The following is a 6,000-nucleotide window of genomic DNA, read 5'->3' on the forward strand; positions in this document are numbered from 1 at the left end:
ATTAAATTCAGGCGGATCAGTGACCGCGCTCGTGCGGCTCCAAACCTTTCTGGAGACCAGCGGGGGTTTTATTTGTTTGCTTTCAGTCTCACAAGAGCCCCGGGCGCTTTGATTTGCAGCCCCGAGGCACTAAAGAGATAAAAAATCCATAAATATCTGCTGGATGTTATAGATCCGAAACAAATAAAGTGCCCCCCGCCCCCCGCCCGCAGCTCTTCCCGTAAGCACCAGTGCAACGCGGCCCCTGCGCCTGCCTGCTCCCGTTTCCATCGGCATCCCAGCCTTCCCTTTGAAATCCCCTGCATCCCTCCAGCTGTTCCACATATTTCAGCCTTCAGTCTCCCCCCAGGAACTGCTCCTTTAAGCTCTCCCGTCTGGTTTTCATAATTCCAGGATGCCAATGGGGATTTTTCCCAGGCCGAAGGTCTGCGATCCCTCGGGATGCAAACCTGGATCTTCCCCGTGTGGGAGCTGCAAACAGCCCTGCTGATGGGCTGTGGGGGGAGAGGATGAGAAACTCCAGTTGAAGAAGAACTTGAAATCCCAACATGCCAAGTTCACCCCAGAAAAGCAGCCAGGGAGCTTGCATCAGTATGATCAGCATTTGATCTGATCCGAGGAAGAGGCTGTGGAGCTGCATTTCAGGAGTTTTTCTTTTTTTAGCTTGACACAGGAGCAGCAAAATATTTCCCAAATTCCCAAGTGACTCGGAAAGGCCAATCCATTATTTCACAGTGGCTCAAGTAGGCAGGAACCTGTCAGATACTGAAATCATTCAGAAAATTTTCCCTTTGATCCCCAGCTAAGACAAAGAGTTGGTAACAGAGCTCCCCTGTGCTGTCGGCTCCTGGTGAAGCTGCAGATTCCCAGCTGGTGGGAAGCCTCAGCTTGGAAAACTCCCACTCCCCCTCCTCTGAGAATGCAGCAGTTTGAGCAAATAAAGCATTTGCTCTGGGTTTTATTTTTGGCTTTTGGTCAACAGCTGGTCCGTCCCTAATGAGTGAGCTGGGCTTTGATTTCCTGCCTGGAGAAGGGGGTGAGAAATGGGAGAGGATCTGGGTTAGAAATTTGACTCACACCAGTGATCCCAGCTGGGATTCACTCCCATTAGTCCTTTGCCTGGGGACATGTCCCAAAGAGAGGCTCTGGAACAGCTCAGGAACAAGCATTAGGGGCCACAGGGGAACTGCAGGGGTGCCCAGAGAAAGTGAAGCTCCCTGATCCCAAGGAAAGGCACCACCCTGGCCTTCAAACTGGGCTCAGGGAATGCGATGACAGTGGCTCTGTTGTTCCCCTTGTGCAATTTCTTCATCATCATCATCACAGAATCCCAGAATGGTTTGAGTTAGAAGTGGCCCTAAATCCCATCTCATTCCAATCCTCTGCCATGGGATTCCACCTTCCACTATCCCAGGTTGCTCAGAGCCCCATCTGACCTGGCACTGAAAAATTCCAGGGATCCAGGGGCAGCCACAGCTTCTCTGGGAAACCTGTGCCAGGGCCTCAGCACCCCCACAGCCAGAAAATCCTTCCTAATATCCCATCTCAACTTGCCCTCTTTTCCACATCTTCTCTTGTTTCAGAGCACTTGAGCCCACTGAGCTCAGGTTTGAGCTCATCCCCCACCCGTGGGAGATGGGAAGCTGGTCCCAGTGGAATGAGCCCTTCTTATTCCTGCTCACCCAGGGGCAGGGATGGCCAGACCTCACCTGGGACACTGGGGGAAAACCAGGTTCCTGGTATCCCTCATGGCTCTCAGCAGATTTAGGCAGGAGGGCAAAGAGCTGCTGTGACCCTGAGGAAAGAGGTTTGTGAGTTTTGCTTTTCCCCTGACGAGGCAGCGAGGGCAAGGAGAGTTCTTGGGAATGGCAAACCTGGGAAGAGGCCTGCCCATCCTTCCAGAGGGACAAGGCTACCCCAAGGCCACCTCCAGCCCGCCTCCATGCTGTGTCCCACCCTGGGTGGCCCTCTGGAGGGGACCACATCTGATCCACATCATCTCCCAGCTGAAAATCCCATGGCAGGCACTTGCAAGGATGCAGCCTTGCAGCCGGGGGCTCCGTGAGACTCAGGACAAGCTGCAGGGTCTGGCTGATGGCCTCGGGCAGCTGCTTTATGTCCTGACTGTTTTTCCCCTTGCCATAAACAGGAGGAGAGGGTGGGAATGTGTCTGAGACAGGGAAACGACGGCAGGGAGGGAGAGGGATGTAAATCTTGCAAAGCACTGATGTGCTGCATCCTGGAAGAGAACAGGGAATGTCGCTGGTGGGGGAAGGTGGAGGGGATGAAGAGCCAGGATGTCACAGCAAGGGTGGATGTGCCCCTGGAACAGCGTGGAGCAAAGGGAAGAGCCCAACTGCTCCCCCAGCACCCACATTGTCCCAGATGTCCATGAAAGCACCTGGAACCTTCAAGTCTCAAATTGTCCTTCAAGCCCTCTGTGACCAAGTCAATCCAAATGATGCTGTTAATTAGGCAGAGTTCAAAAACAACCCTGCGGGGTTTTCCTGCCTCCTCTTCCTCACCTACAACTGTGCCACAAGGTAAGAGAAAGGAGGAAAAGCTCATAAAGCAGAATTAAGGGAAGATGATCCATGGAGCATCCCTGCTTAATCATTTTCCTTTCATTTTGAGGGACTCCCAGCCTACCCTGGTCCACACTCCCCCAAAGCACAGCTCACCTTTCCCATCCCATCCATGCACCACGTGTAAGCTCTCCGAGGTACACTGGGCTTCATTAAATTCCAGGGAAGCACCCAGGCAGCGGCAGGGATCCCTCATTGTCTGCACGGCGGCAGGAACAGCTCCAGACACAGAAGACGAAATCTGATGTGTAATAACTCCACCTAGAGGGAAAAAGGACAGGGAGAGAAGGGCCACGGGTGAGCTCAGCAGGGCTGAGCACATTCCCAATCCTGGCACAGAGGAGGGATCGCTGCCTGGACACAGGGATGGCCACTGGGACAACAGTGGCATGATCACAGAATTGTGGCATTGTAGAATGGTTTGGGTTGAAGGGACCTTAAAGCCCATTCAGTGCCACCCCTGCCATGGGCAGGGACACCCTCCACTATCCCAGGCTGCTCTAAGCCCCGTCCAACCTGGCCTTGGACACTCCCAGGGATCCAGGGGCAGCCACAGCTTCTCTGGGCACCCTGTGCCACGGTCTCACCTCCCTCACAGGCAAAAATTTCTTCCTAATCTCTAATCCAAACCTCCCCTCTTTCAGTTTAAATGCTCTGTCCCTTTGGTGTACCTGAGACCATCAGATCCCTGTGATCCCATGACTGGCTCAGATCCCAAAGCCACCTGTCCCTTTCCAGCCCCAGGAACAGCTGCCCCTCACTGGTCTCACACAGAAGATTCTTCAAGTCCTTCACCTCGTACACTTAAATACATCCCTTAAATACATCCCTTAAATATATCCCCCAATACCCAAGGAAGAGAAGGGCAAGGGATCAGGGCTGTATTTCCTCTGAATTTACTGGAGCTCGTAGAAACACAACCTTTGGGAAACAGAGCACTCCTTTAGTGTCCCACTGATGGGACAGCAGGTGACAGCGTGTGTGCAGAGACAGTCACTGGGCAAATGCTCTCTTGGTGCCCCCTTGGTGGAAAGGAAAAAGGTAAAAGCTGCTATTTACTCACTAACCCAGGAAAAACAGCTCATGGAATCCACAGTGAGCTCATTTAGTACGGGAAGATCTGTCATCCCGAGTGCTCTGCCTGTGGTTGATGAGAAAATGTCCTTTTACCCCAAATCTCCGGAGCCACCTGCAGTCTGCACACCCCTGGACCTGCAGCACTTTGGGATCAGAAGCACCGTTTGGGCTTCATCCCCCATTTCTCACTCCGAGAATTTTTTTGGGATGAGCTGACACTATTTACTTCCCATAAAACAGCCACATCCAAAGGAGGGCAAGAGCCATAATTAAGTTTCTTGTTACAGTTTTTTTGTTGTTGTTGTTGTTGTACTTTTTAAGCCTTGACTTGGACTGTGAGCCAGGATATTGGAGCATTAATAAGGGGAGATGTTGTCAGCATTAGGCAAATAAAATAAAAGTGGGTTTGGGACACGGACAGGAAAGATGGGAAAACCTGAAGACACCAAACACTTCCAGCCCCCATGGATGGCAGGCTGGGGCTGCAACACCCCTGTGTCTCTGAACACTTTCTGGGCAGTTAAATTACATTTGGCTGCTCGGTTAAAGATGGGATAATTATTTCCAGCGAGGCGGACAGGGTCCAGATCCACTTCTCCTTCCATAACTGCACTAACACTATCCCAAACCCCAAGGAAATGCCATTTCCTAGGCCCAGGAGGCCATCTGGATGGCGGCAGAGCTTTGCCAGGTTTCCTCTTGACTTTATTAAGCTGGAGCAGGTATTTAGTTTCTCATTATGTGTCTGTAGGAAACACTCAGGGAGACACAGCAGCTTCTTTGTCTCCAGGAGATAAACAGGCACTGGATCCTCTGCAAAATCCAGGTGCCTGGAGCTGGTTTGTGCAGCCCTTCAGACATTTCCACCCCTCAGGATTTGTTTGTGGCTGGATGCAGCCCTGTCTATGAGAGGTTAAAAGAACCAAAGAGGCCGATCCCTGGGTATTCCAAGCCCTGAGCATGTTTCCAAAACAGAATGTAAACACTTTTATTGTGGCAAGGATTGCTCCCTTCTTCCTGCCCTTGTGTCATGCAGCCCAAGGAGAAGGAGTGCACTTTTTCTCTCCTCATAAAGCTGGGTGTGTTCAGGCTCCGACATTTACATCAAACAAGCGCGTGGCTCCCTTCCCATCTTTCTGGATGTCCTGCAGTCATGGATTTGCAATTTCCCTGGTGGAACAGCCAAAGGAGATCACTTTGCTGGAGTTTTAGGCTTTTTTCCCCCTGCTGCAACAGTGGAACCAGCAGAGACGAGATGTGGAAATGAGGAAACAGTGGAAAGGTGTTATGTCAATTTTCCCCTTGGTCTTCAGCAGCCAAATCCTGGCCTTGGAGATACCAGGGAGCTGTGGATCTTTGGTAGCCTTGGAAAGAATTAGAGAATATCCTGAGCTGGAAGGGACCCACAAGGATCAGAGTCCAACTCCTGTCACCCCAACAACCCCACCCTGGGCATCCCTGGCAGCACTGTTCAAACACTCCTGGAGCTCTGGCAGCTTTGGGAATGTCACCATTCCCTGGGGAGCCTGGGCAGTGCCCAGCACCCTCTGGGGGAGGAACCTTTTCCCTGAGATCCAACCTAAACCTCCCCTGGCACAGATCCAGCCCTTCCCTGGGTCCTGTCCCTGCTCAGCAGAAAAGAAGCAGAGCCCATTTCAAGTGTGGATTCAGCAAAGTGGCTGATCCCTGATGCAGTTTTTCCCATTCTGGGAACACCAATCAATGTAATTGAGCTGTTGGAGCGAGTCCAGAGGAAGCCACCAATCTGATCAGAGGGATGGAGCAGCTCTCCTACAAGGAAAAGCTGGGAGAATTTGGATTGTTCAGCCTGGAAAAGACTTCAGGGTGACCTAACTGCAGCATCCAGTGCCTGAAGGAAGCCTACAAAAAACATGGAGAAAGACTATTTACAAGAGCCTGGAATGGCAAGGAAGGTTTTTCCCCATCCAGATCATTCCCCTGCTCTGGTTTAGACTCTGGTTTAAACCCACATGCAAAAAGGTTTGTCAGCACCTGTGGTGGGAAACAGGACAGCACCGGTCTCCAGGACTGACGAACTCAGCCTTGCTGGGGCATAGCGAGAGTTTTAACCAAAACAAAGGATTTTCCCCTCATTTTTTAACATTCCACTGCCTGCAGGGAGCGCTGGAGGTCAGAAGTTGAGATACACACACAGAGGACACTGCTCAGCTGGTAAATCCCAGAGGACAGATTCACCTTCTGGGTCAGGATGTCCCTCCACAGCAGATTGTTGGAATCTGGGAGGATGCACCTGGAAAAGGATTGTCCAAAAGTCGCTGCAGGTCCAGGACCTCTGCTCTGAGCCTCAGCGGGGAAA

This window comes from Chamaea fasciata, unplaced genomic scaffold (genome assembly GCF_029207755.1).
Source record: "Chamaea fasciata isolate MVZ Bird 193981 ecotype frontalis unplaced genomic scaffold, bChaFas1.0.hap1 SCAF_7, whole genome shotgun sequence".
NCBI classification, from domain to species: Eukaryota; Metazoa; Chordata; class Aves; order Passeriformes; family Sylviidae; genus Chamaea; species Chamaea fasciata.